This window comes from Oryctolagus cuniculus, chromosome 4 (genome assembly GCF_964237555.1).
Source record: "Oryctolagus cuniculus chromosome 4, mOryCun1.1, whole genome shotgun sequence".
NCBI classification, from domain to species: domain Eukaryota; kingdom Metazoa; phylum Chordata; class Mammalia; order Lagomorpha; family Leporidae; genus Oryctolagus; species Oryctolagus cuniculus.
In genome coordinates, this window is record NC_091435.1 from 127,020,590 (window position 1) to 127,046,180 (window position 25,591).

The window sequence follows — 25,591 nt, forward strand, 5'->3', positions numbered from 1 at the left end:
TCAGTGTTAGCTCAGATTCCCCTGCAATGTCTCTTACTGAGTAGCCAAAGTTGCCCGAATTTGTGGCATCTCCCTCCAAGACTACTCATGTCTCAGCCACACCATGAGTTCTCTCACACACCCTCGTTGTTTTTTTTTTTTTTTTTTTTCACAGTCCCGGTTCCTAAGCTCAGCTTATGGCACAGCTATTACGTATGTCCAAAATGGTGCCTGCTCTATTGTCTTGCTCACCTCTGTAAGGTGAGTGGAGAGAGAGAATCATGTCTGTACCATCCCTTTAATTTTTTTTTCTCTCCTTTAGTTAGGCTGGTGTACTTTCTCCCATGGGGCTTCAAGCCTCGTTCCCTCTAGGCTCTTCCTGCCGCTTTTCTGTCAGTGTCTCGGGCTACTGCGATTTCACCTCACTTCCCTTTCCAGCACTGGTGTGTAGACTTGGCAGCTAGGGTCCCGAGCCATGGTCACCTGTGCCTTCCACATAGATCCACCATGTCCCTCTAATTCTGGAAGAGTTTTTTCTGCAGTCTTTCCCCTAACACTTCCCTGAGACTACACTATCTCCAGTTTTATTAAAGTATCTTCCTGGACTATCAGTGAGCTCCCTCCCTATTCCGCCTTCTTGGAGCCCTTTCCAAGATTTATTTATTTATTTGAAAGGCAGAGTTGCTGAGAGGGAGAGGGAGAGGCAGAGGCAGAGAGAGAGAGAGAGAGAGAGAGAGAGATCTTCCATCCACTGGTTTACTCCCCAAATGACCGCATCAGCCAGGGCTGGGCAAGGCTGAAGTTGGGAACCAGGAGTTTCTTCCAGGTCTCCCAAGGGGGTGCAAGGGCCCCCATGTTGTCCATCCTCTGCTTTCTTTCTCAGGCACATTAGCAGAAGTGGAACAGCTGGGACTTGAACTGGTGCCCATATGGAATACTGGCACTGTAGGCGGCAGCTTTACTTGCTACGTTATAGCACTGGCTCTTAAATACATCAGAATTCCTACAACGTGGGCATTAGAAAACATGTAAGCTTTCAATAGCAAGCAATAAAATTAGTTGTTTATTTACTTTTTAGCTATTAACAGCCAAAATGGGATGCTGTTTTGTTTGTTTGGATGAAGACTGTCATTAAATGTATATGCTCATTCACCAATCATGATTTTTTCCAAGGATCTTTTGTTTATGTTCTTGTTCTCTTCATTTTTAAAGAATTCATGATTTTTTCATCAATTTTTGTGAGCTCACTGAAAAATAGTTTTTTTACAGAAAATATTGTTTTTTTTTAAGATTTATTTAATAATTTGAAAATCAGAGTTACAGAGAGAAAGGAGAGGCAGTGAGAGAGGTCTTCATTCCCTCCCTGGTTCACTCCCCAATTGGCTGCAGCCGCTGGAGCTGTGCTAATCAGAAGCCAGGAGCTAGGAGCTTCTTCCGGGTCTCCCATGTAGGTGCAGAAGCCCAAAGACTTGGGCCATCTTCTACTGCTTTCCAAAGCCATATCAGAGAGCTGGATCAGAAGAGGAGCAGCTGGGACTAGAACCAGTACCCATATGGGATGCCGGGGCTTCAGACCAGGGTGTTAACCCACTGCGCCATGGTGCCGGCCCCAGTTTTTCCATTCTTAATGCTTATGTGTTGGATTTTTTTGGACTATAGAATTTCAAGATATGCATCATTGCATTTAAAACCTTTAGATTGTGAACTATGATATGAAAAAACTGTACAAAAATTTATGAACATTTTAAAGTTGAACTCCAGACAGTTTGACACACATCCTTAATTTATCATAGTCATTCCTATTTACCCAAATATTTACTTTTTTGGTTTTCATTACTTTTTGTGTCTTCTTTTAGCTAAAATTATTTTTTTCTGCTCTATTTTTATCATTATAAAAATGTGATTCTTTTTATTTATTTATTTATTTTTATTTATTTATTTATTTTTAAAATTTTTTTGACAGGCAGAGTGGACAGTGAGAGAGAGAGACAGAGAGAAAGGTCTTCCTTTTGCCGTTGGTTCACCCTCCAATGGCCGCTGCGGCCAGCGCGCTGCGGCTGGCGCACCGCGCTGATCCGATGGCAGGAGCCAGGAGCCAGATGCTTTTCCTGGTCTCCCATGGGGTGCAGGGCCCAAGCACCTGGGCCATCCTCCACTGCACTCCCGGGCCACAGCAGAGAGCTGGCCTGGAAGAGGGGCAACCGGGACAGAATCCGGCGCCCCGACCGGGACTAGAACCCGGTGTGCCGGCGCCGCTAGGCGGAGGATTAGCCTAGTGAGCCGCGGCGCCGGCACAAAAATGTGATTCTTATAGCAAGTTTTCTGTTTATTTTATTTCTCTGAACATATTGTTACTCAGATTCATTCTCTTTTAAAATCAAAATTATTTGAGAAAGAGAGAGAGAGAGAGAGAGAGAGAGAGAGAGAAATCTTCTATCTGCTACTTCACTTCCCAAATGCTTGTAAGGACAGAGGCTGAGCTTGAGTGAAGCCAAAATCCAGGAGCTCAATCCAGGTCTTCCAAATAAGTGGCAGGAACTCAACTACTTGAACCATCACCACTGCTTTCCAGGGTCTGCATTAGCAGAAAGCTAGAGTCATGAGCCAGAGTTGGGCATCCAACCCATTTACTCTCAAATGGAATGAAGGCATCTGGTAGGCTGAAAGTACTCTCTCTCAAATTCATTCTTCCAGGATAATTTTGCTGAGTATAAAATTCTAGTTTTGCAGTTACATTCTTTTTGCACATTAAAAGAACATTTTATTGTCTTCTGACTTCCATACCTCCCTATAAGCGAGCTATCAAATCTGTTCCTTTGACAGTCATGTTTTTCTTTGGCTAATGTATTAGTTGCAACTACTGTGTAACACATTTACGATTTCAAAAAACCACATATTTATAAACTCACAGACTCAGGGTCAAACACGGATAACCAGGGTATTCTGAGCAGCAACCCAGGTGTCAGATAGGTCTTCAAGCCTTTGTGTCTCAGAATCACTTACATTTGCAGAATACATTTGAAGAATTCAGTTCTTCGCAGTTCTAGGACTGAGGTGCCTGTTTTCTTTCTGGCTTTTGACTGTGGATTGTTCTCAGCTCTTGGACACCACCACATCCTAAACATGTAGCCACCTCACAGCATGGCAGATTAATTCTTCCAATCCTGCGGGAGAATCTCTCCAGCCTGCTACTAGTGACTCACATAATAGTCACAGGAGTGGCCATCCCATCACTTTTATGGTATAATGCTACTTAATCAATGAAGTATTATCCCATCATACTCATAGTTTTCAATAAAGGGAGGGGACAACACAGGGTATGTGTACAAGGCAGTAGGAATCTTTGGAGCCATGTCAGAATTCTGCCCACCACAGCTATTTTTAAGATTTCTTCCTTGCATTTTGTTATCATTGATTTTATTATGATGTATTTAGGGGTGGACTTTTTTTTGTCAACTCAATTTATAGTTCATTGATCTTTAATATGTGGATCAAATGGTTTCATTTACTTGAAAAATTCTTAGTCATTATCTTCAAATATAGTTTCTGATTCATTCAATGATTTCCTTTGATTACATTAGTTACTCATACATTTCCTAAGGGACAACTTAATTTATTATTCCATTAAAATCCCAAATATACTTTATTTTCATCAATTATCATTGCAACTAATTAAATCAAATGAGAGTAAGTTATTTAGGTTAATTGAGAGATTACTACCAGAAAATAAAGTATGTCATCTCATTAATGACTAAGTCAATGCCTACAACAGTGGCTGAAAAAATTATGCTCATTTTTTTTACATTTTTTTACTTTTATAAAAGAATAACATGCTGAAGAACATAAGATATGTTGTAAGTGCAACATTCCTATAGGTTATGGGCACTAATTTCAAAATTGATGAGCCAGGAACAAAAATAAGTATCATCTGATATTTTAGCTCAATATCCTGTTTAATTAATGTTTATCAGATTGAATATCTGTTTGTTTCTTCTCCATTGCTGTCTTAAGCAAAAATAATTTGAAGAGAAAAATATTTTTGGTAATTAAAAAGTGAGTTAAGTATATTGGGGTTAATGACTTTGTATGTGTGTGGGTGTAGAGATTTCTATTGAAATGAAATAAAGTGTTCCATTATCCCTATAAAATCTAAATTGAAACTCAAGAATCTTATTTTATAAGGATTGCTTTATCAAATATCACCAAGTAGCTTAAAAGAGTTAGAGCCAATAGATATGTTTTATGCAGAACTATATATGGGTATGTTGTGTACACATGAGCCTATGTGCTTAGGTGAAAGTGATGCACAGGGGAAGGCAGCCTATGGGGAGATCTGCTGATAGGATTGGCAAAGGAGCCAGAATAGCTGGAGACAACAATACTCTTCCCCTGTTTTTTGTGACTGAATAATTCATAACTAAAGCTACTGCTGAGCCTTCTGAGATTTTCTGAAGTGAACTGAGTTTAACATTTGGGATAATTTGTTTTCTGCATTCCTCTGACCTCTGATTTAGATGTCATTCAGAGTAGTTTAAGTCATCTTTGGCTTTTCACCTCAACTCTCTTGCTTTCTCTTGAATAACCTCGGGAAAGTTATGCAACTTCTCTGTGCCTTAATTTTCTTGTTTGTAAAATTTCAGTAATAATAGTGCTTACGATACAGAGTTGTCGGGGAGATTGAGTGAGGTACAGGTTGCTAAGTGCTGAGAGAATGCCTAGCACTCATTAATGTAAATAATTATTGTCATGATCAAATCTTAAATACTAAAACTGGAAGGAACCTTGAAGATACATTCGTCTAGTTCATTATTTCTACAGATTACTTACTGAGATATTCAGGACTATTTCAAAAAGTAATTTAGCCAACCAGAGTAGAACTCTAATGGGTCTATTGATGCCTGAAAGTGAATAATTTTTTCACTGAAAAAATGGTTACACAGAAGCATAAATAAGCAAGTGAGTATTTTTAGTAAAATTTTAAGATAATATTCAAGTATTTTTAAGTATAATTGTGATTCCAAAATGTAGAGAATATTTCAAATTTTTTTTGTGATTTTTTTTTAAAACTTTTATTTAATAAATATAAATTTCCAAAGTACAGCTTATGGATTACAATGGCTTCCCCCCATAACGTCCCTCCCACCCGCAACCCTCCCCTTTCCCACTCCCTCTCCCCTTCCATTCACATCAAGATTCATTTTTGTTTCTCTTTATATACAGAAGATCAGTTTAGCATACATTAAGTAAAGATTTCAACAATTTGCTCCCACACAGAAACACAAAGTGAAAAATACTGTTTGAGTACTAGTTATAGCATTAAATCTCAATGTACAGCACACTAAGGACAGAGATCCTACATGAGGAGTAAGTGTTTTTTGCGATTCTAAGAATATATAAGTGGTTTAGGTAGGGTTTTAGAGCACATGATATTTACAGTATCTGTAGGAAAAAAGGGAACAGGAGAGCAGATAGTATACGATAATTTAAATGAAGTACTGAAATTGTATGATCATGAAGGATGAGTACCATGATTCGCTGTCCTTTATGTTATGATAAACTTTGAAAAAGAATCCAAAAGAGAAATGGGAACCTGGTAATTCAATTAAGTGCACATTGAATCAGTCTTCTATTATAACTAATAGGCCACTATCTCCTATTTCAAGAGCTACATGATTATGTAGAGTTATCATTGCTGACTTATGATTTGGTTACCTTTTTTAAAAAGATTTATTTATTTGAAACGTAGAGTTACAGAGAGGCAGAGGCAGAGAGAGAGAGAGAGAGAGAGAGAGAGGTCTTCCATCTGCTGGTTCACTCCCAAGATGACATTGGGCAAAACAATGAAGAAGAGAATCCCTAACGTTATGAACTTGGAGATGCAGGGCTGGCTTTATGGTACAGTGGGTTAAACCACTGCCTGAGATGTCAGCATCCCATATGAGTGCTTATTCCATTCCTGGTTGCTCCACATTAAATCCATTTCCCTGTTGATGTGCCTGGAAAAGCAGTGGAAGATGGCTTAAATGCCTGGGCCCTGCTACCACAAAGGAAACTTGGATGGAGTTTTTTGTTTTTTGTTTCCACCTGGCCAAGTCCTAGTCATGAGGCCATTTGGAGATCGAATCAGCAGATGGAATATCTCATCTCTCTCTCCTTATAACTCTGTCATTTAAATAAATAAAATAAACCTTAATAGAAAAGAACTTGGAGATAATAGCAGTTATTTGGCCTACTAGTTTAGTCACCTTCATCCAATGTTGGAAGTCCTGGGTTTGATTCCTGTTTCTGGCTCCTGATTGCAGCTTCTTGGTAATGCAGACCATGAGAGGCAGGAGTGACAGCTCAAGTAATTGGGTTTTTGCCACCTCCTGGGGAGACCTAGACTGTGGTGCTGGCTCCTAACTTCAACTCAGACATAACTCTGGACATTAAGGGCATTTAGGGAGTGAGGCTGCAGATCTGAGCTTTCTCTCCCTATCTCTATCTGCTTCTATCTGGCTGCCTGACTGCCCCTCAACGGAATATGGATTTTAAAAGTTCACCATAATAAATGGACTAATGAAGATCTAGGAGGAGGGCCCATGTTGTACTACGTGAGTGTTCAGTGCACGAAGACCTGGTTAACTGCTTTTGGTAGAGTCATACCAGAAGACCTGGCAGTCTCATGTCTGCCTCAGCCATCTCATTTCTCTCAAGTCTTACTCTCAGGGATTCATTATTTCCATTCCCACATACTAGATATGACTCAAGTTCCTGATAGAGCAAGAGTGTGTTTTAATGATGTGTATGGTGGTAAACCTTTAGATGTGGAAAAAACTTGCTACTATATATCAGAAGCTCTATAAAAAGTGTTCAGAAAAAATTCAACTGAGTTTTATATATATATATATATATATATATAGCAAAAGCAAAGTTAGGGTGGTTTGTTTTGTGTCTCAAAAAACATCAAGCCGGCGCCTTGGCTCACTAGGCTAATCCTCCGCCTTACGGCGCCGGCACACCGGGTTCTAGTCCCGGTCGGGGCGCCGGATTCTGTCCTGGTTGCCCCTCTTTCAGGCCAGCTCTCTGCTGTGGCCCGGGAGTGCAGTGGAGGATGGCCCAAGTGCTTGGGCCCTGCACCCCATGGGAGGCCAGGAGAAGCACCTGGCTCCTGCCATCGGATCAGCGTGGTGCGCCGGCCTCGGTGCGCCAGCCGCAGCGGCCATTGGAGGGTGAACCAATGGCAAAGAAGACCTTTCTCTCTGTCTCTCTCTCTCTCACTGTCCACTCTGTCTGTCAAAAAACAAACAAACAAAAAACACATCAAAACTGTTCTTTTCCTTCTTCTCCTTCCCTAGAGGAGATGCACCTATTCCACTGTGTCCATCCCAGGCTTTCTGCTGCTTGTTTCATTGCTACATTCATTCATTTATTCACTGATTTCTGCTTAAAATCTGCTACAAATTTGGGGACTGTGATGATTTGTTAGATGTTGATGAAAGTCAACTGCTAATCTCTAAGACCGGCAAATATAAAATCAGTTATGATATGTGCTTTATGGGCCTAGACAGCAGATTACACAGACATGCAACTCCTTTGAGACCAAGTCAGGTAAGGTTTCTCAGAGGCAGTGATATATGAGCTGAGATCTGAGACGTGATAAGCAAGTATTCACAGAACGTTGAGCAACTGGAAGGACTGGGGGCAGAAATGCAGAGGGGCAGGGCTGTTTCAGTTCGGACAAGCTTGAGTCTGCATTGCTTACTGGGAAAACTGTGTGGCCGACTGTACAGTGCTAGTGAGCAAAATGTCCTAATCCAGTGCCATCAGGTCATTCAAGTATGTGACTATGGGCATGGAAACATTTTTTCTAGAGTTTCTCCCAGATACTTTTTTTTTTTTTTTTTTTTTTTGACAGGCAGAGTAGACAGTGAGATAGAGAGACAGAGAGAAAGGTCTTCCTTTTGCCGTTGGTTCACCCTCCAATGGCCGCTGCGGCCATGCTGATCCAATGGCAGGAGCCAGGTACTTATCCTGGTCTCCCATGGGGTGCAGGGCCCAAGCACTTGGGCCATCCTCCATTGCACTCCCTGGCCACAGCAGAGAGCTGGCCCGGAAGAGGGGCAACAGGAACAGAATCCGGCACCCCAACCGGGACTAGAACCCAGTGTGCCGGTGCTGCAAGGCGGAGGATTAGCCTAGTGAGCCGCGGCGCCGGCCTCTCCCAGATACTTAAGGACTGTCTTCAAGATGTAATATACTCCTGCTGTACCATCACTTTTCTTCTTGTCTTAGCTCAACTCAATATTCTTATTTTTTTCCCCTTAACCACATGTACAAGAAGAGTGTAACACAAAGATTTAACTGAGCCGATCTTAGATTGCTGGTGTTTGGCAGGATTCCATGCCACTCAAGGTATTTTCATATCATAGGACTTAGAATTAAATTCTTTTCAATCATTAGTTCTTTGGCACCAGAGATGTACATCATGTCCCTGCAGTGCCATTGGTACAGAAAATTAAACATCGAAATTGTTGCTACCCTCAAAAAAATAAACACTTTAATTTTATTTTTTATCAAACAGCTCTTAAAAGCATGACCTAGAATTTCTTCCCCTGCTGTTTTTTCCCCCGTATTTCTTTTGTACATTTCAACCGTTTCTAAGCTGGCTACAGAACTGGAAGTAACAAGTGGGAACACTTTTGTGAGTCTCAGTTAAGAGCTCATGAACTATTATGTAGCTCAGCAAGGAAGTGTGTGACTGAGAGCTACAATTACCTTTCCATTTGCCTCCTCCCTACCTCCAGGTGAAGGTAAAACGGCTCTTGAGGTCATCAAATGAAAGCGCTTTCTCTCTCAAAAGACTGACACATGTTCTCAGCAAATCAAAATGTTCTGATGAAAGAAAGCCCTTCCTAGGAAAAACTGCTTGGAAATGCTGCCCTGTGTTTCATATTTGGTTCAGATTCTGCCGAGATAGCATTGTTTTTCAGAAGGCCGGGAGGCAAACATGTTGGAGCGAGAAAAGCAAGAATCCCTGCTGGAACCACACTGCAAATCCTGCCGTGTAATGACGCTGTTTCCCTTTTATTACTGCTCGAGCTGCAATAAAGCTGGCATTTTCAAAACACAGAAGCCAGGTTCCTGCTGTGACTTCCCAAAGTGTTTCTCAAAATACCCATGCAGCAGCTGACACATAAAAACATGCACATGAATGTCTGGATGGCTTCCTGGACCTGTTTGAAGCACACAGACCCGAGCTTTCAGGTAGGTTTAATTTCTGATGCTCTGCAGTCTAATTCTCAAAGAGTCGTGATGTTCCCACCTAGCTTGACATTGTGCTCTGGCCTGACTTTCACGGAGTCAGGCATATGCTTAAGAAAATCCATCCCTGATTTGTTCAGGATGCTTCCTTATTCTGCAGTCAACAGGAAACCCGGGCAGAGTCCTCAGAGGCTGTGAAAGCCCAGGGTTCTAGTATAGCTCTGCTACTAGGCTGATATTTAACATTGATCTTTTACTGGATGTTAGTTTCTCATCTGTGAGATGAATAGAGGAGACAGAATGACTAGTGTAGGCAAAAAGTGACTGCAGCAGGACCAGCTAGAAACCTACCTGTTTGATGCCAGAGGCATCTGGCACCAAGGATTTATTCAGATCAAGTTTTTATCAGTTTCAATACCTGAAGGATCTTTCAATAAAAACTTAAAAAATACGTCTTAAAGAATAGCTACTGTTCCATATCATCTAATACAATGCTGCAAGAAAACGTTCCCTTATGCAATAAAAAATTATCCTTTAAAGAACACAAACAAAAATAATTTGTATCACAACTACACTGAGAAAGCACAGAGGGCAAATCCCCAGGAAGAAACACAGAATGCTTCAAAGACCACAGGTTAGTTCTGGAAGATAGCTCTGCTCTCTGGTTCCAGAATCAGACTGTATATTACCTATAAGGTCCTGACCAAGTCATTCAACATCTCTGAGCCTTGGTTCACATATCTGTAAAATGGGGATAATTATCAGCTGTAATTAGTGGAGCTGTGATCACTTAGTGCAGGAGCCCTGTGGATGTTAGCTGTTTACGTAGAGTGGCAGCACTGAGGAAAACCTTGAGCTCTTTTGCCCATTTCTTAACTGGATTGGTTGTTTTTCTGCTGAGTTTTCTGAGTTTTTGATATATTCTGTATATTAATACTTTGTCAGAGAAGTAGCTTCCACATTTTTTTTACCATTCTGTCAATGTCTCTGCACTCTATTCATTGTTTGTTTTGATTTGAAAAAACTTCTGAGTTTGTGATAGTAATTATTAAAACTATTTTGGTGCAAAATATAACTTCCTGATTAGGGGTGTAAGTGAAAATAAATTTTCCCTATTGAGGCACTATGGCAGCCATTGTACATCCTGTGCAACATCATAAAGTCTCCTCCCTTGCCGTAGCAGCAGCTGAAGATAGTACTAGTCAATCTTTCAGTTCCCATAAACCTGAAGGCAAAAAACAAAACAAAACAAAACAAAACTGCTTTTAACAAAATTCATTCATATACAAGTATTATAATAGTGTTATTTAAAGTGGCATTAGATTCTACCATAGACTTTCCATACATATGTTTCTCTTTGATTTACTAAGTACCAACCACCCTCAAATTTAGGACTAAATTAGGATTAAACACTATCCTCTGGGTTGATCCCCTGTGACTCAGGGGAGTATGCATCATTGAGTGTTGATGCAGAAGATTAAGAATTCCTGGTACATAGCAAACCTTACCTTCACCTTAAGCATGACATACAGACTTTCCCATAGTCTACAAAAAGAGTCTGCTTATTTATTGGACTTTATGAACACAGAGCCAAAACCCTTTTATGGGCTGGGCATTTGGTCTTGCTGCTTGCTCACATCTGATACTGGTGTCCTGGATTCAAATCCCAGCTCTGCCCATGATTCCAGCTTCCTGCCAACGCACACCCTGGAAGGCAGCAGGTGAACGCTTAAGTAGTTGGGTCTCTGCCACCCAGGTAAGAGATCTAGGCTCCTGGGTTTGGCCTGGCCCAACCCATACTGTTGTGGAATTTTGGGAGTGAGCAAGCAGAGGAGATATCTTCCTCCCTCCCCACCCCCTACCTCTCAAATAAGTAAAATGAATTTAAAAATTTAAAAATGTTTGTGAGTAGAGAAAGCAGATATTTGTTCCATACCATAAAAACATCCTGCAAAATGGGAAAGAATGGATGCTTAAGTATCTGTACACTGAAACATGCTGGCCTCATTGCATTTTTAAATCTATTCATAAATAATGAATTGTATATGAAAACAATTTGTAACTTGTAAGATAGAATTTTTCTTGGTATGTAAAATGATTGCTGAGAAATCATAACTTGTTAGTTGAATTACTTAATTACCATATCTGAAATTATTTTTTTCCTCTTGCATATTATCAGTCTCCTTTGACTAGAATACAAGCTCTATGGGAGCAGAGATCTTTATTTTTGTAGGTTCATTGCCTAAAATATGTCTAGGATATTTATATTCAGTAAATATTTGTTGATTAATGAAACAGATACACATACTCACATGTGATTCATTACTGTAAGGAATCCTATGCTGAGGAGGAAAAGTGCCTGAATAAAGGAGGTGGAGAGTGGATTAGCTGGTCCAAGACAGGAGCACCATGAAGAGAATAGAGAAGAGATGTATGAGGAGCTTTGGGCAGTCTTATCTCTCTGTACTCTCCCTGCCCCAATCGCAATGTCCTGTTAACTCCTCAGTGCCATATATTGCAAAGGCGCAGGAGGGAAAGTGATGGATAGTCAACAGCTCCTTTTCCATGTACACAGATACTAATGTGTTGCACTAGTAATCCATGTAGATTTTATGTAAATGAGCTCACTCACAGAGGTGCATAAAAAGGAAGATTTTACCATGGAACAGATTGAGTGAGCTTGAAGCAGTTCAACGGGAGTAGTAATTTTTTAAAAATAAGGAACACAGTCATTTTTGCAGTGACAATGCAGATCCTAGAAAAATGTTTTGTTCCTGAGATGCCCAGTCCACCACATGGCAACCTCTCTGAAATCTTGCCTTTTCTTCCTCGCAAAGGAGGAAACAGAGGCACTTTTATGCAGCTTTTCCTTAATAACTGAAATCCCCTTCAAGTGCATATTCTGAACCACATCTTTTATTATGGCATATTCATTGAATCAAACCTCCAGGTGACTCAGAACATTCATGGTTTGTCTTCTGCTTCCTCTTCCATCTTCAGCTCTAGGATACCATCTACTACTCAGGAACAGTTATATACAGAGAAATTGTTCTCTAGAAACGATCTTAGCTGGCAGATATAATGGTCTTCAAAAGTTCATGGAAAATGCATACATATCATGAAAAAAATTATGCAGTGATTTCAAATTGGTTTTGCACCAAAATAAACTCATATTAACTTGGTATAACATGGGTATTTATGACATCATAGACTACATTCTGCTTTTGACTTTGTAAAAGAAAGAATGGGTTTTAGAGTATTTATATTAGCTAGATTTTCACGCTGTTAACTAAAATACCTCAGGGAAGCAACTTGAGAGGCAGAAGGGAAATATAACCTTATAGTTTGAAGTCTCACAGTTCAGGAAGTGGTATTTCATTAGTCTGGCATCTAGTGGAGGTTGGCAATAGCACAGCAGGTGCATGGGAATGATCACTTGGTGATTCAGGAAATAGACACCTCTACCATCAGGAGTGGAGAGTGTCTCGGCTACAGGCCATATAAGGAACGCAGAATTATTTGGTCTGGCCCTACCAAAGCAACTGTAGACAAGACTCAAAATTAAATACCTCTTCAATAGGCTAATTTTTAGTTGATAATTTTGTATGGCCCGTGAATGATGTTACAATATCCAAATGGTCATTGGCAGAAAAAACTTCCCCATCTCTGTAAAAGTCTTTCCTTATAACACCATCATGATCTGATCATGGAGCACCATTCTAGCAATCTAGTACAATCTAACCACTTCCCAAATTTCTCATGTTTAAATGCTATAACTGGATAGAACCTTCACCTTAATGCATCATCCATTAACATTAATCCACTAACCATTAATAAAAGACTTCGGGTTTAAGCATTTCTATGATTCTGGGGAGCCAAATCTTATACAATCCATAACAGTATATTAAGGAAATACTATATCTATTTCAAGTTGGCCCCCAAAAATATAATACAGAAATAATATAAAAATTTAATTTCTCACATTTATAAGACAAGTCAATTTTGAAAACTTTAGGTTATAATTTGGCAGTATTCATTTATTTATTTAAAGACTTATTTTTTTAATTTGAGAGAATGACAGAGATAGGGTGGGGAGACAGAGAGAAATTGATCTTCCATGCCTTTGTTCACTTGTTAAGTGGCTACAATGATTGTGTCTGGGCCAGACCAAAGCCAGGAAACAAGAACTCCATCCAGGTATCCCATGTGTTTCAGGTCTCCCTCATGAGTATCTGGAGCCCAAGTACTTAAGTCAAATACCACTGCTACTTTCCTAGTCACATCAGCGGGGCATCGGATCAGAAGCAGAGCAGCTGGGACTTGAACTGCTCTTCCGATATGGGATGCTGACATCTCAAGTGGCACCTTAACAATTGTGCCACAATGTTGGCCCAGAGTTTTACAATATTTAGATATAACTTAAAACCCTAACTCAAGGTTTGGGGAAATTTAGTTCAAGTGATTACCAGTTTAAGTATTTAAAAGTAAAAGTAGCTCACAATTTAAGTAACAGGTAAAGAAATGTTAATTATTCTAGTTTATCTGACTTTTTAATCCTAGAAAGATTTTAGTTAGGTTTTTATTTTTACTGTGTCAGACTTCAATTAACTTTAATCAGATTTTTGGATGAAAATAATTTTTGTCCCATTAAAAACTAAATTTCTTCCTGAAAATCTGGATGTCATTGAGAGTAATTGCTCCATATGAGTATGATTTTTCATACAGAAAAAAGTAATATCAAGAATGCTTCTGGAAAAATGCTTAAGTTGTTTATGGCTTGAAGGAATACTTTCTGTAAATTAATTCCAGTTGCCTACGGGCAAGAAATAAAATTGGGCAGTTGAAAATTTCCCAGAGGACAGGTATGGAGATTTTACAATGTAATTTTTGAAATCACTAAGTATGTGGATGGATAATAACAAACCAAGGGTCTTGGTACTATATTTTCAAAAAAGATTCTAACTTTCAGTAGGGGAATTGTAAGGTTTGTTGGGATTTAGGGCCTTTGGCCTATTCAACAGCCTGAATAATAATTTGGATTTGAGGCTCCATTGTTGATTATTCTAAATTAAAATAAGCATTATCAGTGCTTAAAATGCATCTTGGTCCTTCAGCTTTTAAAGTGTAAGCATCATTTTCAGCTTGAACACACAGACTCCGATCATCATTAGTGGAACATTTGTGTTATTTGTAAGACGGTTGGAAAACATGGTGAAAGGAACTATGTGAGGCAAGTGTTGGTTTTAATCTTGGTCCTATCAGCAATGTTGGAAAACCTTGGGAAGTCACTTGACTTTTCTGGGCTTTATATATAAAATAAAGAAATTCCCAGTCTTAACCTACTTCATAGTAATAACTGGGCACTATATATCTAAATGCCTTGAAAAATACAAAAAATACAAGCATGCTTCAAAAAGTTCATGAAAAAAGGAATTAAGAGATAAGCTTATTTTAGTTCAAAAGTCTTTGGAATCCATGCATACACAGGATCTTGAAAAATTTCATGGAAATGTGTATTATGAAAAAAACTATTCATGGATAAATTTATTTTTAATTACTTTTTCCATGAATTTTTGAAGTGCAGTCATAAATGCTATAAAACCAAATTAAGTTGTGAAGTTGAATAACATATAATTGGCATTTTTCCTGGTGAAAATGATCAAAAAGAGGAAATTCTATAAAGTTTTTGAGTTTGTCAGAAGCATAATATACTTTTTCAAGCTTTTATTTAATGAATACATTTTTTCATAGATACAACTTTATGAATATAGTGGTTCTTTCCCACATACCCACCCTCCCACACCGACTCCCAATCCACCTCCCTCTCCTATCTCCTTCTTCATTATGGTTCATTTTGAGTTTGATTTTATATACAGAAGACCAACTCCATGTTAAGCATAGATTTCAGCAGTGCACCCATGCACACATACAACATATAGAGTATGGTTTGAGAAAAAGATTTGCAGTTGATTCTCATAGTAAAACTCATTAAGGATGGAGGTCCTACATGGGGAGTAAGTGCACAGCGACTTCTGTTGTTCCTTTAACAATTAACACTCTTATTTATGATGTCAGTGTCACCTGAGGCTCTTGCCATGGGCTGCCAAGGCTATGGAAGCCTTTTGTGACCATAGACTCCATCGATACTTGGACGCAGCCATAAGCAAAGTAGATGTTCTTTCCTCTCGTCAGAGAAGAGTATATGCTTCTTTGGTGACCTTTTCTTTCCTCTGAGGTCTCACAGAGATCCTCCGTGAAGGATATTTTTTGCCAAAACTCTTGTCTTTCCATGCCTGAAATGCTCTCACAGGCCTTTCAGTCAGACCAGGAAGCCTTAAGGGTTGATTCTGAGGTCAGGGTGTTATTTACAGTGAGTGTCATTCTAAGAGTCTGCTGTGTGGACTGCTTCCCATATTGGACTTTCCTTCCTTTTTAATTCTATTATTATTACCAGGCATTTGATGTTATTTATATGATCACTTTTACACTTAAACCTATCTATATGTTGAATTTAACATTTAAGCATAATATATTCTTAATATGGTATATTTGCATTGATATCATATTCTGTAAAATAATGGAACAGTGAAACTGAGTAGAATATTCTGTTTAGGGATTTGGTAAAATGCTTTAATAACTGATCTATCAACAGCAATGTGTAGCATCTTTGCAAGATCCTCTGAGGGATATTGAAGATATAGAATGAATGAGACAAGGTTTCTGCCCTCAAAGAATCTGAATAAGTGAAAATATATGATCTGGACATCTTACTCCTGGGAAATTACCCAAATGATTAAATCAGCTCCCATGTCCATTGCAGCTCAATTCACAACAGTTAAGATATGGAATCAATTCCGATATCCATCAACTGATGATGGCATAAAGAGAATGTGGTATTTATACACAATGGAATACTACTCACCCATAAAAATAATAAAATCCTGTCTTTTACAATAAAATCGGTGACTTGAAGACCATTATGCTTAGTGAAATAAGATAAATATGTTTTCTCTGATTTGTGGTAACTAATATATGGAGTATAGGTAACTAATATATATATATATATAAAATGTAATGTATATGAGTGAAATTGACATCTTGAGATTTAGTTACTGTTTATAGGCCTTGTCTAAAGTTGAGGAACAGTAGTCTGTCTACTTACTACATGTTAAACTCTTTATTTAGTGGAGAATTAAGGTTGTGATTATAAAGTAAATTGAAAATATGTCATCACAAAAATTAAAAATAGGAGTTAGGAAGGTGGGAAATATTATTTTCTTAAAATTATATATATGAAATACATAAAATCTGATCCTTTTATATAAATAAATTAAAAATAAATTTATAAATATTAAAATATATCAAAACTGCTTTTAACCTAGCTGAAGATGGCTTACTAAAAGACCTGAGGATTTAACATGAATTTGAAGAACTAATTCTAATTCTTCTTAAGCTATTCAAAACAATTGAATTCTCCCAAACTATGAGGCCAGCATCACCTTAATTCCAAAACCAGAGGAAGATACAAGAAAGATAACTGTAGAACAATATCATTGGTTTTGGAATTAAAGGTACCCAATATCACTGATGAACATAGTTGTAAAAATCCTCAAGAAAATACTAACCAATCAAATTCAACAATACATCAGAAAAATCATACAACCAGACCCAGTGGGATTTATCACATCAGCAAGCTGAAGAGCAAAAACCATATGATTATCTCAATCAATGTAGAGAAAGTATTTGATAAAATACATCTTTTCATGAAGAATTTTCAAGTCAATTGTGTCAACAATCAAACAGCTATCTGATTGTTTTCCAACATATCTATCACATGCTGGTACTGGAGCTTGCAAGGATTTGTAGAAGTCTATTGATGATGTAATTCTTATTAGTTCTAAAAAAAGAAGCACTTGAGTATTTTCAAAAAGATTGATATATTTGATTCACTTTGATTCACATTCATAAAAAATGACTGAAGAGAGTCCTAAGATTTGTTAAATGGGGGCTTATTTTCTATTTGCATTATACTGAGAGGCAGAAGTTTATAACGTTTATTCTCGAACTCACCACAATGTGGCACTCTAGTAATTTCGTTATCTCTGAATGTTTTACATTGACAGAGATGCCTTCAAAATATTGGAAATCTAGTGAGAGTTCTCTGGCTGAAAGTGTGAGTCATTCTGCAAGATCTCCATTTGTGAAATCATGGAAGCTACAGTTAATGAAGTGCGTATGTTCTGCTGACATGGGAGTTTCCCTGTGTTTTGCTGGAAACACAAAAGCAAAAACAAAACACATATTTATTGATTCTTTCATAATTATCTTTTTTCTCTGGAAGGCATTCCAGAAAAATAAGCATTAAAATCTTACTTTCTGGGCAGGTGTTGTAGTGCAGCAGCTTAAGCTACTCCTTGGAATTCCTGCATCCCATCTTGGAACATCAGTTTGGGTCCTGGTTTCTCTGTTTCTGATCCAGCTTCCAGCCAATCCTGTAAGGCAGCAGATAATGGCTAAGTGCTTGGGCTCCTGCCACCCATGTGGGAGATCCAGATGGAGTTCTAGTCTCCTGATTTCAGGAGAAATCAGATTTCGGGAGAACTCCATCCTTGGCTATTGTAAGCATTTGGAGAACAAACCAATGGATGAATGAACTCTCTCCTCTTTCCCATCTCCTCTCTCTTTTCCGCTTCCTCTTCTCTGCTCCATCCTCCTTCCTCCCTCCTCTCTTCTGTCTCTCTTTATTGCTCCACCTTTCAATTACATGAAAATAAATAAACACTTAAACTTATTGTTATGACCATGGAAACAAAACTAAAAATTAGTAAATATATGATTGTGGAGGTGAGGTATGGAGTGAGCCTTCTGATTCATGGAAAACACTAAAGTAGATATCAGAGAATAATATTTATTTCACTTATGGGAAGAAACAGCAATATTACTCCAAGAATGCTGTTGGGTCCTCATCAGATGACTAATTTCCAGATCTGGTTGTGCAGGCTCTGAGTAACAGTTTTCTTGTGATCACCAGACTTAAGAGGCAGGGTACCATGGCAGTATATAACAGCTCTATTTGGTGGGATTTTGATTCTCCTTCATATGCAAAGCTAAGTGAAAGCAATTATGAGTGTGCATTGTATGGATTCTAATTTAGGAAGGATTTAAACCTGAAAGTAAGATCCATTGTTAGTAGAAAATATTCAACAAGCTCCTTTCCTGATATATATTGCTACCTTCCTTGCACAGGCATTTCCCCACCTCTTTTTACTTTTCTCGTCATGTCTACTGTGTTTAAAAAGGAAGTAGTAGGACGACAGAAGGAGGATGGGGAGGGAATTGAGAGGGAAACTTGAAATTGTTTTCTTAGCATGTAGAATTTCAGTCTCATTTCCATTTGTAGAGAGAAAACAAAGCAAAATAAAATGGCCAGTATTTGACAATCCAGGGCCATTATCTGGCATTTCCTAAACACTACATTTACTAGAAGAGCCAGTTATGTAAAAACTGAAAACAGACATGACAAAAAAAAAAAAAAAGAAATGAAAGATTTATATGGTTTTACAAATTGTAAGGGAAGTAAATTTGAAATGCTAACTTACTTGTCCACATTATTAGCAAGTTGAAATTCACATTTTATCTTTTTTTCTTGAGTTCACTGCTCAGTCCTCCCTTATTTCCAGGAAGCTATGAGATTGTAATTTCTGTGCGTTCCTCCTGATTTATCGCCAACAAGCCGTGGTCGGCCTGGCCTGCATTCCATCTCCTAGTTTTTAAAGCTTGCAAAAACATACTTTGTGTGTTCATCTGTTCAACTCTTGTCCACCCTTCTCAGGTTTTCCACCTTTAAGAATCCAAGCTTTAATTATAAGTTTTTTCTCCTTTCATTCTCCGTCTGTTCTTCACACTAATCATTGTTTCTGTTCTTTTAATATACTCTTGTTTTCCAGTTTATCTCCTGATGATGTTTTTTTTTTTTTATTTGTGCCTGAATTGCACCTAGTATAGAGCTAACTCAAGATTCCTATGGCCCTTTGATCTTCATTGTATCTAGTTTTGCAATACCCAAGCCCAGGTTTTTACTTCTCCCAGCAAAGTCAATGGAGAGCCTGTGTTGACTGTAATGAGGCTGACTTGAATCAAATTTTCAACTCCTGTTGTTAAATTAACAACAGGAATCACTGTGCACTAATTTCCCATGCAGGACCTCTTTCCTCAAAGATCTGTATTATGAGAATTAATACTAGAACTTGTTCTCAAAGATATATTTAATTTTAGTGTATTGAGTGGAGGATATTCTTATGTCTCATATAAGCTTTAGATAATCCTAAGTGCCCAACTCCATTGCTTGTCTCCTTAGGTGCTTCTTCAATTAATGATAAAATCTGTCCTCAAAGAAATAAAAGTATATTATCACAAAAATTAATGGTAGCCATCAACTGACTTGTCTACTGACCATTACTCTATGTCAACCTTACCAGTTCCTCAATGGTGTTTGAAACAGTCATAAATCTTTCATGTCCACATCCACAATGCTTTTATTTCCCTTGTTTCTCTGTGGCAATTCAAGCCACATTACATTTTTGTCAGCCATTATTAATAAAAACTGAGGGCAGTCACTTGCTCTATGGAACATAAAATAATTGTTAGAGAGGAAGGTTGTGGTAATACAATAACCACAACTCAGAACAATAGGGTAACTGAGACATCTTACATTTTGAAGCATTAAATCTTTTTGGCTGGAGTATACAGTAGCTGCCATTTGGAATGCCTGCATCCCTCAGTGTGCTTGATTCAAGTCCTGGCTCCTCTGTTTCAAATCCAACTTCCTGCTAATGTGTCCTGGGAGGCAGTAAGTGATGAATCAAGAAGTTGGGTCCCTGCCACATACATAGGAGACCTTCATGGAGTCCCACACTCCTTTCTTCAGCATGGGATGGCCCTAGTTATTGTGGGCATACGAGGAGTGAACCAGCAGATGGGAGATTTCTCTTTCCCTCCCTCCCTCCCTCCCTCCTTTTCTCTCACTCTGCCTTTCGAATAAATAATTAAGCAGATTTAAAAAAGAGAGAAAGCTCCTATCTTCAGCTCATTCTCCAAATGTCCACAATGGCTGGGACTGGATCAAGCTGAAGCCAGGAGTTCTAAATTCAACCCAGGCTTCCCACATGGATGGCAACAATTCAACTACTTTAGTTATCACTGTTACTTCCCAGAGTGCATTAATAGGAAACTGGAATCAGGAACTAGAGCCAGATATTGAATCCAGGCACTATGACGAAAGATGTAGTCATCCTAAATATTAGCCTAGATGTCTGTGCCTATATTTGACATTTTTAAAGTATGATGAAACCCCTGTGAAATTCACCACCTGAAAGTTCTTCTCACACTGTGCTGGCCAGAATAGCATCAACTGTGGCTCATTAAATAGCTCTTTGGCAAGGTCTGGGATTACAACAATTGTTGTAGAATAATGAGAATTTTTCTCCAGATTCCTACAAGATATATTCTGGTACAAACTTAGAAGAAGAATACAATGGATGTGAATAGAAAATAAAACTGTTTAAATTGCCACACATATACATAAAGAGAGAGAGAGAGAGAGAGAGAGAGAGAGATCCATCTTTAACTCACTGACTCACTCTGCAATAGCCAAAATAGGTTGACTGTGTCAGATCAAAACTAAAAGCCTGGGAGTCCATCCAGGTCTCCAGTGGGTAACAGGGACCCAATAATTGAACCATCTTCTACTGCTTTCCCAGGCATGTTAGCAGGGAACTCTATTGGAGATGGAGCAGCCAGTACCCAAATCAGCACTTTGATACCTGACGCCAGCATCACACGTGCAGACTTAATTCACTGCACCACAACATCAGTCCTTTCTTTTTTCCTAAGTCTGCACTGCACCTCTGGTTACATCCAAATTTTCTAATCTGTGAGAAGTTTCATAGAGAAGGATGTGGTAATTAATTTTGTGTTAACTTGACTGTGGGATGTTGAGATATCTGATGAAACATTATTTTTCACATTGTTTTGTGACTTTGAGAGTACTTATGGATGAGACTAACATTTGAATTAGTAATCTGAATAAAGCAGATAGCCTTCTCCAATGTGGGAGAGCATCATCTGATGCACTGAGTGCCTGAACAGAACAAAAACATGGTGGAAAGATGACTTCCCCCTACCTGACTGACAGCGATGGATCATTGACTTTATCCTGCTCTCTGCACTGCTGCTTTTCAGGCCTACAAACTCAGAGAGAAATCTGTACCTTTGGGGATCTGGGTCTCAGGACTTTGAACTGCACCATTGTGTTTCTCCTGAGTCTCCAGCTTGTAGATAGCAGATACTGGGACTTCTCAGGATCCATAATCATATCAGCTAGTATTTTTTAGAACACTATTTATTTTTACCCAGAAACTTTTACTTCAGATATTCAAACTTCATACATGTCATATATACAAATTTAGGAACATAGTGATTCTTCCAACCCTACCCTCCGACTCACCCTTCTTCCTCCTCCCTCTCCTATATCCATTCTTATTTTTTACTAAGATCTATTTTCAATTAACTTTATACACTTAAGATTAATCCTGCACTAAGTGAAGAATTCAACAAATAGTATGAAAAAAACTTGTTACTCAACAGTTGAAATAAGGGCTGTTTAAAATTATTGCATCTCAAAGTGTCAATTTTACTTCTATAAATTACATTTTAGATACTATATTACTGACCATAGATCAGGGAGAACATATGGTATTTATCTTTTTGGGGCTGGATTATTTCACAAAGTATATATTTACAAATTTCATCTATTTTGTTTCAAAAGACAGTATTTCATTGGTTTTTTACTGCTATGTGGTATTCCATGGTGCACATGGACTGTAATTTCTTTATCCAAACTTCAGTTGATGGACATCTGGGGTGATTCCATATCTTACTATTGTGAATTGAGCTTCAGTGAACATGGGGGGCCAGATAACTCTTTCATATGCTGATTTCATTTTGTTTGGTAAATTCTTAGGAATGGGATGACTGGATCATGTGTTAGGTCTATATTCAGATTTCTGAGGTATCTCCATACTGTTTTCCATAGTGACTGTACCTGTTTACATTCTCACCAACAGTGGATTAGGGTACCTTTTCCCCCACATCCTCACCAGCATTTGTGTTTGTTGATTTCTGAATGAAAGCTATTCTAACTGTATACACATTGCCTGCATATTCAAAGGCTATTGATTTTTGTATGCTAATTTTACATCCTGACACTCTTAGTGGATATTTTGGATCACCTATCTATAGAGTCATGTCATCTGCAAATAGTGTTAGTTTGGCTTCCTCCTTCCCAATTTGTGTCCGTTTGATTTCTTTTTCTTGCCTAATGGCTCTGGCTAAAACTTCCAGAACATTATATTGATAGCAACGGCGAGAGTGGGCATTCTTTTCTGGCCCTGGATCTCGGTGGGAATGCTTCCAGCTTTTCCCTATTCAATAAGATGCTGGCCATGTGTTTGTTATAAATTATTTTGATTGTATTGTAGAATGTTCCTTCTATATCCAATTTGCTTAAGATTTTCATCATGAAATGATGTTGTATTTATCCAATGCTTTCCCTGCATCTATTGAGATAATTTTTTGATCTTCAGTTTGTTAATCTGATATATCACAGTTATTGGTTTGTGAATGTTGAACCATCTCTGCATACCAGGGATAAATCCCACTTAGTTTGCAATATTGATCTTTCTAATATGTTGTTGAATTCAATTGGCTAGTATTTTATTTAGGATGTTTGTATATATGCTTATCAGGGTAATTTGTCTATAGTATTCTTTGTTTTATCTTTTTCTAGTGTATGAATTAAGGTGATGCTGAGTTCATGGAAGTCAATTATTTTGAATAGCTTGAGAAGAATTGGAATTAGTTCTTTAGATGCCTGGTGGAATTTAGCGGTGAAGCCATCTGGTCCTGGCTTTTCTTTGTTGGGAGGGTCTTTATTGTGGATTCAATCTCCATCTGAGTTATTGGTCTGTTTAGGTTTTTTCTGTCTTCATGAGTCATCTTTCTAGGCATCTATCTATTTCTTTTAGGCTTCCCAATTTGTTGGCACAGAGCTCTTTGTAGTAATTCCTGATGATTTTTTTTTTTAATTTCTGTGGTACCTGTTGTTACGTTTCCTTTTTCATCTCTGATTTTATTGATTTAGATTACCTCCTTTTTTGTAGTTAGTTGGGTCAATGAACAAGACCTATGTTTTGTTGGTCTTTTGTATTGCTTTCTTGGTTTCAATTTTATTTCTTCTCTAATTTTAATTATTTATTTTCTACTACTAATTTTTGTTTTGGTTTCTTGTTGTTTTTCTAGGTCCTTGAGATGCATTTATTTGATGCCTTTCCAAATTCTTGATGTAGGTGCCAATTGCTATAAAATTCCCTCTTAGCACTGCCCTGGTTGTATCCCATAATTTGATATGTTGTTTTAGTGTCTTCATTCGTTTCTAGAAATTTTTCAATTTCTCTTTTGATTTCTTCTATGACCCACTGTTCATTCAGGAGCATGTTGTTCAATCTCCATGTGTTTGCATATGTTCTAGAGATTCTTGAGTTGTTTATTTCCAGCTTCATTACATTGTGACCAGAGAAGATACATGGTATGATTTCCATTTTTTTGAATTTGCTGAGACTTGCTTTATGAACAAGCATGTGGTCTATCTTAGAGGAAGTTCCATGCACTGATGAGAAGATTGTGTATTTTGTAACTGTAGAATGAAAAGTTCTGAAGATATCAGTTAGGTCCATTTGGTCTATATTGTCGATTAATTCTGTTGTTTTCTTACTGATTTTCTGTTTGTTCATCTGTCCATTGCTGAAAGTGGGGTATTGCACTCCTCTGTTACTGTTGTATTAGTATCTGTGTCTCCCTTTAATGTAATTTTTATGTAATTGGGTGCATATAAATTTATTATAGTCATATGTTCCTGTCAAATTGGTCCTTTAATCATTATATAATGCCCTTCTTTGTCTCTTTTAGCAGTTTTTGAGTTATAGTCTATTTTGTCTGATAGTAGGATGGGTATACCAGTTCTTTTTTGCTTTCTTTTAAAATGGAATAACTTTTTCCATCATTTCACTTTCAGTATGTGGGCATCTTTGTTAGTAAGATGTGTTTCTTGTAGGGTGCAATTAGATTGGTTTTGTTTTTTAATCCATTTGGCCAGTCTGTATTTTTTAACTGGAGAGTTGATGCCATATACATTCAAGATGACTATTGCTAAGTAAAAACTTGGTCCTGCCACTTTTCCATAAATATTCCTATTTTTTATATTGGATTTCCCATGTACTTTCACTGGGAGATTTTCTGCCTTTACATTCTTTCATAGTGATGACCATGTTTCTGTGTGTAGTGCATCTCTAAATATCTTTTGAAAGGCTGGACAATGGTGACAAATGATTCCAATTTCTGTTAGTTATGTAAGGTCTTTATTTCACCTTCATTCATAAATGAGAGCTTTGCAGGGTACAGTATTCTTGGTTCATAGTTTCTTTCTCTTAAGACTGGAATATATCTGACCATCCTTTTCTATCCTGCAGGGATTCTGATGAGAAGCCAGCTGTAAGTTTAATTGGAGATGCTCTCAAAGTAATCTGGAGTTTCTCTTATGTACGTTTTAGAGCCTTTTCTTTATGTTTTACTGAAGAAAGTTTGACTACAATGTATTGTGGTGAAGATCTTTTCTGGTAATGTCTATTAGAAGTTTTATGTTCTTCCTGTACTTTGACTTCCCTTTATTTTTCCAAATTAGGGACGTTTTCTGTAATTATTTCACTAATGATGCCTTCTCTTTTTTTTAAGCTTTTATTTAAAGAATGCATTTTTCGGGGGCCAGCGCCATGGCTCACTTGGTTAATCCTCTGCCTGTGGCTCTGGCATCCCATATGGGCGCCAGGTTCTAGTTCCAGTTGCTACTCTTCCAGTCCAGCTCTCTGCTGTGTCCTGGGAAGGCAATGGAGGATGGTCCAAGTGCTTGGGCCCCTGCACCTGCATGGGAGACCAGGAAGAAGCACCTGGCTCCTGGCTTTGGATCGACATAGCTCCGGCTGTACCGTAGTGGCCATTTAGGGGGTGAACCAACGGAAGGAAGACCTTTCTCTCTCTCTCACTGTCTATAATTCTGTCAAATAAATTTAAAAAATGCATTTTTCCTAAGTATAAGGCCTTCTAATCCATTCTCTCTTTCCATGCCTTCAGGAACGCCTAAGACCCATATGTTGGGTGATTTGATAGCATTCCATAAATCTCCAGCACTGTTTTTAATTTCTCAAATTTCTTCATTTTTTTCTTTTGGTATGACTATAAAATTTCCAAAGATTTGTCT